General features: G+C 38.5%; 1 long non-coding RNA gene across 2 annotated transcripts in view; it reads left to right on the top strand.

Moving 5' to 3' along the window:
- The first annotated feature begins 536 nt into the window (after positions 1 to 536).
- The window catches only part of LOC139828096 (uncharacterized), a 74464-nt gene continuing 61564 nt past the window's right edge, over positions 537 to 13436 (top strand). Inside the window, exon 1 of one of the 2 annotated variants that reach the window (XR_011739322.1) lies at positions 537 to 592. This is a non-coding gene — a long non-coding RNA (uncharacterized lncRNA). The remainder of the gene's footprint in view (positions 593 to 13436) is intronic. The other variant, XR_011739323.1, reaches the window with a different exon arrangement.

Below are 13436 nucleotides of genomic sequence, written 5' to 3'. Positions count from 1 at the left end.
AAAAATAGTCTTGGTTTGACAAGATTATTTATCCCTTTAGCGAGCTCCTACATGTGACTACTTCAAACCAGTACGTAACTGGTATTCCATTTTGCTTTAAGTGTGTTCCTTTTAGCTACATCCATTTCAGGGCATCCATTCCTCAGACAAAAGGTTCTTCTTCAAATAAAATTCCTATTTCAGTTATTACTCAAATATACAATAATCAATCATACAATACAATTCATAGTCAACTTTAAAGAGATGTATATTTTGACCCATAAAATCCTTGTGCCCACATGTGGTGTTTTCAAGGATTCTACTCTATATATTCATGAGTACGCTTCTGTATTATTTTTGTTACAGTAATTATTGTGACCTTTTAAATATATTTTAATGACACAGATCTTTGTGCAGGGATTTTCTGTGTATTTGGTGGATAAGTGAAAGGTAGCTTAATGGATAATAAGTAAACAGAGAATCACATGTTACACTTCATTAGATGTTGTAATCTTTAACTATGGAAGGGGATTCTTTAAATGCTGATGTGAGCAAAAAAAAAAGGCTTGAGGAAGAGGAGAAACATTCTGGCATTGTTTTCAGCGAAAACAAGGTAGGTTTGAAGTTTTTTAGTAGAACATTCTGAGGACTACCGCAGTAAACAACTTGCATGTAGCCACCTAATGCTGAGAATTTGTTAGCATGGGAATGGTTTATTCTGCAACAGTTGGTATGACAAGTGGTCTAGGATTAATTTACTAGTGTGGATATAGCCTCTGAGAATCAGAGATTTAGTACAAAAACTTCTATATTGCAGATTTCCCCCATCCATCAATCATTTAGAGGTAAATGAAGGGTGCTAGGCAGCCTATTGTTGAAGGGCTATTTCCCTGGTTTCTGTAGTACCTTAGTACAACTGAAAAACTTTAGATCAAGAAAAACTGCTTCATTTAAGCCTGCTGAGTTATGACAATATGCCTTTTCATTTCACTCCTGCTTTGAAAAAGTGACACTGCTGATAGCAAACCCCGAAAACCTGACTCAGAACACCTTTACCTACTTGCACTGAAAAGGTATGACCAGTGGTAATATGCATTAAGTGCTGACAAAGTTGCAGCAGGCTAAAAGCCAGTTTATTTAACCTAAAGAACTAAGAAACTAAGCCTGTAATCGCAGAAGACTTACTTGTATGTAGCAATTGGGGGAAAAACAAACAAATGAACAAAACCAAACAACAACCCATCTTATTTCCTGCTATATTTCTGCCTCTTTTGCACTTCAAATTCTTTATTGATTTACAGTCAACTGTAAACTTACTCTTTCTTGATCAAAGTGATCCAAATATAGTCTAGATAAAGAATAGATTATAGAAAATAAAAAATATGTGAAAGGTGTCAGGTGCTCGTCATGATTATTCTTCATTTCAGAAATCAATGACAGGTCATGGGCTTTTGTTGGAGTTCCTCTACTTTGTCCATACACATGCTTATGCTTTTCATATATCCACCATCTCTCATAACAAGCATCATCAAGAAATGGTTGTGTGTGTAGCATGGGTTTTGTGTATGTGACTTTGCTTGTGCATACAAGTTTCTGTTTCCTGAGAGAATAAAAATACATTAGACAAGTCCTATTAGGATGAGCTATTTTTATTTTTATTTTTTTTAAGGTATCTATTTTATTCACATAACAAAATCCTGTTACTCTCTGCAGAATTTTAAATAGGTATTTCAAAGCAGGAAGCTGGCAGAAAAGGATGGAAGTGGAAAAGGAAGTGTTAAAAGACTGTCTTCCTAGCTCTAGCTCTAGCTTTAAACATGCAGCAATACTTGTCCACCCTAGGATAAACCAGTTCACACTGGACACCAGACCACATCCATGCCTTGAATGTTGTAAAAGTGAAGTCACATTTCTGACTGTAAGGTAGAGTACTATATCTACTAGCTCAGATATTCCTGAAAGTGCAATTATTGTAACATGACTCTTAATGAGGGATAAACACCTGGGGAGTTTCTCAGCATCTCAGGCAAACTTTACAAACTGAATTAAACACTGGCATATATACACAGCTGATGTATTCAGGTAGAGAAGTTAGCCCAATTGTGTCTGATCAAACTTATTTTAGCCCATAGACTCTGAAACTTTCCAACATTTTTACAAACCCCCTGGCTTGCCAGATAGTCAATTAACTACTGATAAACTATGGTATTCTGTAGGCCAAGGGCATTTGTGGCAAACCATTTATTTCCATTTTTCTCTGCACAGTAAAGCTAAATCGGTTCTAAGGGATGTACTTACACCAGACTATCAGTGCTTGTACTTGAGGGACAAAAATCCTTTTATGAGTACTTTATACTATTGACCCTCTTATGCACTATGAAAACTTTGACAAGAGGATCTCACAATTTATATACATACTTATGAATGCTTTTGTTCGTACAGCAGGAAATAAACAATATAGGTAATTAAAATTATACACTGAATTACAGTATCACAGTATCACAGTATGTTTGGGATTGGAAGGGACCTCAAAAGATAATCTAGTCCAATCCCCCTGCTGGAGCAGGAACGCCTAGGTGAGGTCGCACAGGAATGTGTCCAGGTGGGCTTTGAATGTCTCCAGGGAAGGAGACTCCACAACCTCCCTGGGCAGCCTGTTCCAGTGCTCTGTTACCCTCACTGAGAAGAAGTTCTTTCTCAAATTTAAGTGGAACCTCTTGTGTTCCAGCTTGATTCCATTGCCCCTTGTCCTATCATTGTTTGCCACTGAGAAGAGCCTGACTCCATCCTCATGGCACTCACCCTTTATATATTTATAAACATTAATAAGGTCACCCCTCAGTCTCCTCTTCTCCAAACTAAAGAGCCCCAGCTCCCTCAGCCTTTCTTCATAAGGGAGGTGCTCCACTCCCTTAATCATCTTTGTTGCCCTACACTGGACCCTCTCCAGCAGTTCCCTGTCGTTCTTGAACTGAGGGGCCCAGAACTGGACACAATACTCCAGATGGGGTCTCACCAGGGCGGAGTAGAGGGGAAGGATATTTCATGCCATGGGAAAACATTTAATAAAATCTCAGCTTCCATTCAGAAAGTAGTTCTGAAGGGGATAGGGAAAATCTCTGGAAAAAGACTTTTAGAAATAGGATATGTGAACTGAACAGGGCGGAAAAGCCTTCAGTTTAATTGTGTATTGACTTTTTGTGGACAGGTTTTGGTAGTGGAGGGGCTGCAGGCCTGGGTTCTGTGGAAAGATGCCAGAAGCTTCTCCCAGGTCCAACAGAGCCAATGCCAGCTGGCTCCAAGATCAACCTACCAGACTGAGCCAATCAGCAACAGTGGTAGTGCCTCTGTTATAACATATTTAAGAAATATGTGAGAGAAACAACTTTGCAGACACCAAGGTCAGTGAAGACAGAGGGAGAGTAGGTGTTCCAGGTGCTAGTGCAGAGGCTCCCCTGCAGCCTGTGATACAAATCATGGTGAGGCAGGCTGTCAGTCTGCAGCCCATGGAGGTTAATGGCAGAGCAGTTATCCATTCTGAAGCCCATGGAGGACCCCATGCCAGAGCAGATGGATGTGCCCAAAGGAGTCTGTTACCCCATGGGAAGCCCACACTGGAGCAGGATCCTTGCAGGCCCTGTGGAGAGTGCTGGAGCAGATCTTCTGGCAGGACTTGTGACCCTGTGGGATCTCACGCTGGAGCAGTCTGTTCCTGAAGCACTGCACCCTGTAAAAAGGACCCATGTTGGAGCAGTTCATGAATAACTGCAGCCTGTGAGAAGGATCCATGTTTCTCATGGGAGGGACCCCACACTGGAGCAGGGGAAGAGTGTGTGGCGGAAGGTACAGCAAAGACAATGTATGGTGAACTGATTGCAACCCCCATTCCCCATCACCCTGCATCACTTGGCAGGAGAAGGTAGAGAAACTGGGAGTGAAGTTGAGCCTGAGAGGAAGGGAGGGATGCGGGGAAAGTGATTTAATATTTGTTTTTATTTCTCATTACCCTGCTCTGACTTTTGAATGACAATAAAGTAATTAGTTTCCTTAAGCTGAGTTGCTTTTGCCCGTGATAGTACTTGATGAGTAACCTCCATCCTTATCTCAATCTTTAAGCCTTCATTACATTTTCTTTCCCCTGTCCACATGAAGAGAGGGAGTGACAAGGCTACTTGGTGAGCACCTGGTGGCCACCCAAGATCAATCCACCATAAATTGTCTGTGAAATAGTGACTACAATTGTCCTCATCCCTCTGAATTGTTTAGAGCAGCCAGAGTCAGTGGCAATGAAGCACTCTTAATTTTCAGTTACACGCTTTCTAGAAAAAGATATCTCACCGGTGGCTATTTTCTAGTCCAAATTCATGTCCTGAATGATTTAAGGAAAAACCAAAGTTTTATCATAAAAATTTAACGGTTCAAACATGTAAATATTTGAACTCATTTTTTTAAATGTAATAATTCTTTCTGGATTTGTTTATGGTCTAACCAATTTTGCTTGATGTTACATATTATCCAACTTAAACTCCTAAGTGCATCCAGCTAAATACTCTCTGCCATTTTTATTTTTATAGAGAAATGTCGGTGGCATCTTCGTTTTTCTGTTTCTGTTGCAAAATACAGTATTGTGGGAAGAGCTAGAAACTACATTATCCTATGCCATGAAAACCTAACCATGAAACTGAATAGAATTAAAATGGAAATCAGTCATGTGGTGATTGTTTTCAAATGTGTGCATTCTCACTCAGTGGCATTATAAATACCATTGGTAATCATCAGCACTGGTTGAGATTTTAAAACCTGAATAAATCAAATACAAATGTTAAAATAAATGAGGAAACCAGTTGTCCTAATTTATGCTGTCAATCACTAATTTTGATTTACTGAGAATGCAAAAAAGTTAGGTCCAATTTTTATGTATCTTTCTTTTTTATATGGATTTTTTTTAACATGAGTTGTTCCCTATAAAATTCTACATAAACTTGGTAATACAGCATAGTTCCGTTCATTACAATGATATGAATTACCTTACAGGCCTACATCTTTTCAGGCCTAGCAATACAGAAACTGTCAGGGTGCTGCAGGGGCTGGGGGTTTCTTGAGATCTGGGGCCTGTCCCACCATCCCCAGTGAAGGCAGCAGAGCTGGGGGGCATCTGAAGGAGCTGCAGTCCAGGACATCAGACATCTCTATGGGGGTGGGGTGATAAGGCCAGCCTGTGAATAAGGGATAGGATCAGGCCTGGTGAGGGGAACCAGGGTTCGACACAGCCTCTAGATGACTGGGCAGGGCCAAGAGGATGGGGCCAAGCTGGGTTTCTGTAGGTGTTTAAGTTCCGTTACATCTTCTGGCACAATTTAGAGCAGTCGGAGGGTTACTATGTTAAGGTGCAGTTATACCCAAATAAGTTTACCTAGTGCTCTACTGTAGTGGTTCACCAATACTTTAGACCTCTGGTGATGCTGGAAAAAGAGGACCTGGCATATGGATCATTCAGCAGGCTCTGTCTATGCATTCTATGTAATTAAAGGTTACCAGCTAGAAGATAGTGGTATGAGAGTGATATATATTAAATCAGTGTATTGGACTCATTTTATTTGCTGCTGTGCCTTTAAATATTATTTTTCAATCTTAAAAGAATGGCTAATTTTTAAAAAAATAACTTTTTTGAATGGTTTTCTGACCTTAAGCAGAGGGATCATGGTCAGAAGCTGCAGGTACATTCAGAGAAGGAACGTTTTGAATATATTCTATTAGCTTTTCCGATGACTAGTAATGTTTATAGAAACAATCATACCTAAGCAGAGAGATAGACAGCATGATGCAATAGGTCTTTTCCAACTCATAGTCCTATATTTCTGCGATTTCATAAAATACGTTAAAATAGATTTGCATAACAGACTGGAAGAGCTCCAAGCAAGCTATTTCAGTCTCTCAGAAACATAATAAATATGTAATTTAAATACTGCCTAAAAACATATTTACTGATCTGTCTGAATTTATTCTTCCATTGGAGACTACAAAATGCATATTTACCAAAGAACTCTCCCTAAATAATGTCAAAAGCTGTTTGTGTTGACTGAAGTCAGAGAGCTCAAAGACTGAGGCTTTGTCCTTAGAGCATATTTCTCATGTGCTGTATTTTTAAGACCTAAAAGTGTCTATGAAGAAGTCAGAATTTTAACAGCAGCTGTGGACTATTGTTTGTATCAGGCCTAATTAACATAGAGAAATGGTCTATATAGGGTTTCTTTTCTTTTCTTTTCTTTTCTTTTCTTTTCTTTTCTTTTCTTTTCTTTTCTTTTCTTTTCTTTTCTTTTCTTTTCTTTTCTTTTCTTTTCTTTTCTTTTCTTTTCTTTTCTTTTCTTTTCTTTTCTTTTCTTTTCTTTTCTTTTCTTTTCTTTTCTATTAATATTCTATTCTATTTCTATGCATAGTTTCCCATGTTACTTTCTGCTTTATTCCTTTCATAAAATATCAGGGAGTCTACAGATCTGCTGCTGTTACACCCATGGCTAACCACTCATTTTCAGAGAGTAAGAGTTGGCAGCCACGTAGCTCTGCTGCCTGCAGGTTCTTCCTACTTCCCTCCTCTGTGCCAGTGAATTCTGGCATCCGAAGAGCAGTGGTAGTAATGCATTCAAGAAACTTCTGGAATAGTTTCAATTGTTCAGTTGTGCTGTGGTGTTAGAAGTGATCCAGATATTCTACTAACTAATCTTACATTTCCATTCCATGTTACTCCATGTTACTCAAGTCAAATTCCTTCAGCTTACTGAGATTTAATTTTCACACTACATTTTTGTCACCAAACAAATGTCATTGGAAGCTGTTTCTTTAGCAAATCTTAGTTTAGAGAAAAAAAAAAAAAAAAGAAAAAAAAAGCATGGAAAAAGATTTCCCCAGAGAGCTCAGATATCTAAGGCAATAAAAATAGAATGTATATATTTAAAGAGAGTTTCATTCCATATTCCAATAAAACAGAGGAATTTGTCTTTCTCTTCTTTTTCTTTTTTTTTTTTTTTAAGTTTAATGGAAGTTATAGTAGTGTGGTTTCAAAGAATGTAAAAGGATCTAATTATTTTTATTTAGAATCATGAGAGACTTCTAAGCTGTAGTTTATTACATCCAATTTCAAATCACATTTAATTATTATCTCCTAACTAAAAGGAATGAAAAATATGAAGTTTGCACAGACTGAGTATATCTATTTGAATTCACTTCCTAAACCTTGAGCTGCTATTTGATTACGAATTGAAACATTCGAGCAGACTACTAATTCTATTGTAATCTTCATTTCAAATACCCTGACTGATGACTCTAGTTCTCTGATAATCTTTTACAGAGTGTATCAGATTCCTTTGGAATTTGAGTACTTTCCAACCTCAAGTTTGCAATTAACAAGACAACAGATGACAATGCTGAAATCATGGCTGTGGCTTCCTTCCATGGGGTGAATTTCTTCATTTTAGTTGGGTACAGGACCAGGGAAGTACTATCACAGGCAGAAAGGGAACCATATTATTAGCTGGATCATTTGTATGATTTTCCAGGTACCTAAAATTAAAATAGTTCTGCATCTTTCTACTAATGCTTTGGCAGTTTCCAGCTTGGTTTGATGACTGAATTTGAAGGAGTGATTTTTTTCTTTTTTTTAGTTCCCCTGGTATATCGATATTCTGTTTTCCACTTGTTTTCTAAATGTCTCTCCCCTACTCTGCTTTAAACTGACTGCCGAGTGAGTAAAGTACTGTGATGGAAATATTCAAGAGTTACAAACTAAGGAGAATAGGTTTTTATCCTGGCTACTCAAAGCCTAGAAAAAGAATTGAAAAAAATAATAATAATTAGAGGCAGATCAAAATACTGAAAGGTGCTTACGATTGAAATATGTTTCTCAGTTCTCAAACGCAGATTAATTGGTTTATTAAGAGAATTGTATTACTACGATCCCCCCACAAAAGTTAAAATACTTTACTATGATATCTGCTTGATACAGTCAGTGCCTGTAATAAGGTTTGACAAAGAACATACAAATGACAAACTGTTGGAACCATAAAGGACTCAGCACTCCGATTCAATGTGAATCATGCAAAGCCATTTATTACAGAAACATGTCTCCTTATACATGCAACTATTCTGTAATCACGAATCCACGTTCCAAGCATGGGTTCGCTAAATGAACATCATGAGCAATCCACACGCTGGAGCCCCACTGATGATAGGTCCGATGACTCACGCCATGCTGAGGCCCTGTTAATGAAGAAAAACCCCTCTTTCTCACAGCAGATTCTGTTCTCAGCTTCTCGAATCGGTCTTGAGATTCCTTTGGGCCTGACTAATTCTCCTTCTAACAAAACCCCTCCACAACAAACTTGACAAATAAACATTTACTCTTTTCTTGCAGCAGACTCTGCCTACAGTAGAACAGGGTAATTTTTCCTGTATAATTATTCTATAATATTGCAGGGCATGGATTGCATTCTGTGGATACATGGAAAAGATACTGGACTTTCTGGAGGAGGTATAGAGCTTACAGGCATTGCTGTGTCCTTCAGAATTCTTTATACGTTGGCTATTTTGAATCATACAATAACAAAACTATGTCACTTAAAAAATATCCAAGCAATAGAACTGTTAATGTCAGACACAAGAGGAGCTCTTTGAGGCATGTTGACTTACTGTAAATCAGTCTGAATTAAAACAGTAGGCTTTGACTATTTATTTGAAGTAAAATAGAATAGATAGTGATGTTTTGGGTAAGGCTTTTGTTTGGCACCTCTAATTTGTGTCCTCTCCTGTATGAAGGACATTGCACAAATCCAGCCAATTTCTGCTTTCTCAGGTTATCGAGGGAAGAAAGAAGAATCTATAGTGCATAAACTCTATATAATTTTATTTAATAAAAAAACGTACTCGGGTATGGTTTCCTGTTTGTTATTGAAACCTGTGTTGTTGTTTCTTCCCCCAACAATTTAATTAAAAAAATATTTTTTTATTTAAAGTGTTTGTTACCACAAGAGAGCTTCACAACAAAAGGTACTAAGGATATGTCTTGGATCAAGCTATAAGGAGTTCCTTATTGAAAAGACTACATTACTCAGTTCCAGCTTTTTCACACCGTATTTCTGTGTCACTGCACAAAAAAGATGAACAACTTCATAGTCAACCACCAAAACTGAGGATACCACTCCAGTGCCATAAACACACACCCTTTGCTTGCTGTCTGTTTGGCTACATTAATCTTGCAGTATGTTTAGCCCCCAGGCAGTCCATTGCTTAATGTGTCCTCTATTTGGATTCATCATTCTAAGATATAACTCTCCCCAAATCTTTAGAGAAATCCTTTATATTTAGACTTAGTTCTGAGAACCAACAAGCTAAAAACTGGTTATGGCATTTCACTCCTGGGCATATAAGCCACTGCTGAATCTGTGTTTACACATCCATCTTGAACTGGTTTCTGTTAAGCACCATGCCTAAGATTTAGGTATGGCAGAGTTTCACAGTACAGTTTTTTGAGGATGAAGCACACTCAGAGCTCATGCATTTCTAATAGCAGATCTGTCTGCAAGTTTTCTTAGCTTATATTTCTTTCCAAAACAGATTCATCACTTCAGTTTGCACTTTAGAGCAAGAGGAGTTAATGAGCTGGATTCTGTTCTGTCTCAGTATCTACAGAATGAACAGACAAATTCTCATTTTCAAAGTCATTTTGAGGGAATTACATACAAGGCGTTAATAAACAATTTGGTTGGATTTTGATGTCCCTATGTGAATTACAAGTACTAGATGTTAGAATTCTTAAGACAATACATTTGAGTCTCGAATCATAGAAAGTCTTGTTGTACTCAGACCCCACAGCTCCAGCTTACATGGAAAAAAAAATCAAGCAACTTCAAAGCAAAGACAGTAGAAGACTTCTAGAGGCAGCATACTTGTTTTGTAAATTACATTTCCTAAATTATGAAAATTGATTCCACAATCCATTATCACAGTATCACAGTATCACAGTGTGTTTGGGATTGGAAGGGACCTCAAAAGATCATCTAGTCCAATCCCCCTGCTGGAGCAGAAATGCCTAGGAGAGGTAGCACAGGAATGTGTCCAGGCGGGCTTTGAATGTCTCCAGGGAAGGAGACTCCACAACCTCCCTGGGCAGCCTGTTCCAGTGCTCTGTCATCCTCACTGAGAAGAAGTTCTTTCTCAAATTTAAGTGGAACTTCTTGTGTTCCAGCTTGATCCCATTACCCCTTTGTGGTATCATTGTTTGCCACTGAGAAGAGCCTGGCTCCATCCTCATGGCACTCACCCTTTATATATTTATAAACATTAATAAGATCACCCCTCAGTCTCCTCTTCTCCAAACTAAAGAGACCCAGCTCCTGCAGCCTTTCTTCATAAGGGAGGTGCTCCACTCCCTTAATCATCTTGTTGCCCTACACTGGACCCTCTCCAGCAGTTCCCTGTCGTTCTTGAACTGAGGGGCCCAGAACTGGACACAATATTCCAGATGGGGTCTCACTCGTAGTTTTGCAGATGACACCAGGTTGGGTAGGAGTGTTCCTACCCTGCTTGAGGGTAGGAAGGATCCACAGAGGGATCTGGACCAGCTAGATCAATGAGCTGAGGCCAATTCTATGAGGTTCATCAAGGCCAAGTGCCGAGTCCTGCATAAAGATGCTACATGCAACGCTACAGGCTTGGGGAAGAGTGGTTGGAAAGCTGCCTGGAGGAAAAGGATCAGGGAGTGTTGATTGACAGCTGACTGAATATGAGCCAGCAGTGTGCCCGGGTGGCCAAAAAGGCCAACAGCATCCTGGCTTGCATCAGGAATAGTGTGGCCAGCAGGACTAAGGAAGTGGTTGTTCCCCTGTACTCACCACTGGTGATGCCACACCTTGAAAATTGTGCTCTGTTTTGGGCCTCTCACTACAAGAGAGACATTGAGATGTTGGAGTGAGTTCAGAGAAAGGCAACAAAGTCGGTGAGGAGGCTGGAGAACAACCTTGTGAGAAGTGGTTGACGAAACTGGGGCTATTTAGCCTGGAGAAAAGGAGGCTGAGGGGAGATGTCATTGCTCTCTACAGCTATCTGGAAGGAGGTTGTAGTATGGAGGGTATTGGTCTCTTCTCCCAAGTAGCAAGTGATTGGATCAGAGGAAATGGCCTTGAGTTGTGCCAGGAAAGGTTCAGATCGGATATTGGGAAAAATTTCCTCACAAGAGACATGTTGTCAAGCATTGGAACAGGTTGCCCAGGGGAGTGGTGGAGTCACCATCCCTGATGGTGTTTAAAAGATACGTAGATGAGGTTCTTAGGAACATGGTTTCGTGCCAGAGTTGGGTTGTGGTTGAACTCTCTGATCTTGAGGGTGTCTTCCAATGAAAACGATTCTATGATTGTAATCCAAAATTACATTCAAAGGGCAAAGTAGAAGAGTTACTGGCTTGCATAAGAAACCCAATAATGACAAAGAAAATGACTGAAAAATTGTGTGGCTGTCAGGAGTTAATTTCTTAATAATTACCATATCTGTACAGACAAAATCTGGTAGAAATATTGTTCAAAGACAACATGAACATCATGGTGACAATTCATTAGAACAGCCAGGTGAGTCAATTTTGTGTCCATTAAATACACTATAAAAGCACAATTACTTTTTAGTTTGCTTTCTCCAAGCTTTCCTGGCTGCTGTAAATATCTTTACAGACCCACAGCTACAGCTGCTTTCCACTTTGCTGCCAGTATTAATGTATGTGGTAGCAACAGTTCATAAAATATTATTTCTTTCTCTAAAATGTATTAGTTATGGTTCTTTTTCAGACTGGAAGTTCCTGTGAATCTGAACACTCTATTCCACCTAAGTGCATAGGCTTTTCTTTGAGACATCTCTTTGTTGTTCCTAAAGAGGGTTGTTCAGTTTCACAAACACACACATACTGTGTTGTTCACCTCCATTCACTTATTCTTTGTTTTACTGGTTATTACTAAATGATCCAATATTTGTTACTTGGGGAGGCAGGAGTGACAGCCTCTTTCAACTGCGGCATGGTGGGATCTTCCTGCTTCCTTAAGTACTCAGTTCTTTTTGTACTGTGGTAGAAAAGAGGTCTGCTAGGAACTGAAGACAAAGTTCTCTTCATTTCTGTCTGATTCTGATTTCTTTCTGGTTTGTTTGTTTTAATCCTCTCTATTAGGAGATTGTACTTGCCTTTAAACTTCGTAGAATGCAGTTTTGCATCTTTGATTGGGATCAAGGGCAAGAGAAAAGTTTTCTGTAAGTTGCTATAGCTAGCACAGATGCACCATATTATCTTGGCTTTTAGGGCAAATTAAATTCTCTTGTATATGTATGACATTGAGCTAGCACCACACTTGAGTTTATTATGTGTTAAACTGCTTTTCTCATATACTTATTTCATTTTATGACAAGATTAAATTCAAATTTTCAGGGTATTTTTGTTGCTCTTTCCTTATAAGTGGATCCTTTTGAGAAACATTTGCTATTATCTAAACGCCTTCCTTCTCTTTCCCAGGATCAGTTTTGGTTTTACCTCACATACCTCAGAATATTGATAAGAAAAATATGGATTTTTGTTTATGATATCACCCTTCAGTTTCCACCCAAAGTAGAAAGTACACATTTTCTTCCTTCAGCTACTGGTTTATTGTACATCCGTTTTTTTAAGAAAGACTGAATTGACATTTGAATACCAAGTTACTCTATATTTTTGAGAAAATAATATTGAAATAATAGACGTATAGACAGCTACATCACTTCTAAAATCATGCTGTTACTGTAGCACTGTTAGTTATTATGTCTCTTCACTGAAAATGTTTAATTCCATGAAGTTCATAGAACTTCATCAAGGAAGGAAAGAATAAAAATGAAATTCATCAAAATGTGTTTTGTCCATCCTTTTCTGTGTTGCTGCTGTTTGGTGAAATATTGTTATTACTGCAGATAAAGCATTTAACTTTAGTTCACAGTTCTCTTAAATCAGTAACTGCTTGTTCTGCTGGGATTCATTTAAAATGTCTTAGTAGCATTAGTGCCCCTGCAACTTGAGCTAGTATATTAAGTTTTCTATGTCTGAGTTTCTCTTACCTCCTAGGAAAAAAAAAAAAAAAAAAAAAGATATGCAACAAACAAGCTACATTGTCTCTACTACTGGGTCTTCAGCTGAGAAAATACCTGATCATGTGATGTTATAATATGCTTTTAAATCCTGAAACAGAAAGTCTCACTCAAGTACAAAAGTGTATTTTACAAAGATTATAGTAATATCTTTCCTTATTTTTCTTCTTTATTCTAGATGTAATGATGATTGTTTTTCCTTTCCTCCTTTCGAAACAGTTTAGCTTCACGAGTCAGTCTACCTGTGGTGTGAGCTGATCAAGTGTATCAAGCTGGAATATCAGAACTATCTTATACTGGTGGTATTGGCACCACTG

This window comes from Patagioenas fasciata, chromosome 5 (genome assembly GCF_037038585.1).
Source record: "Patagioenas fasciata isolate bPatFas1 chromosome 5, bPatFas1.hap1, whole genome shotgun sequence".
Lineage (NCBI taxonomy): Eukaryota > Metazoa > Chordata > Aves > Columbiformes > Columbidae > Patagioenas > Patagioenas fasciata.
Note: the sequence above shows the minus strand (reverse complement) of the source record. Positions and strands in the feature narration are given on the sequence as shown.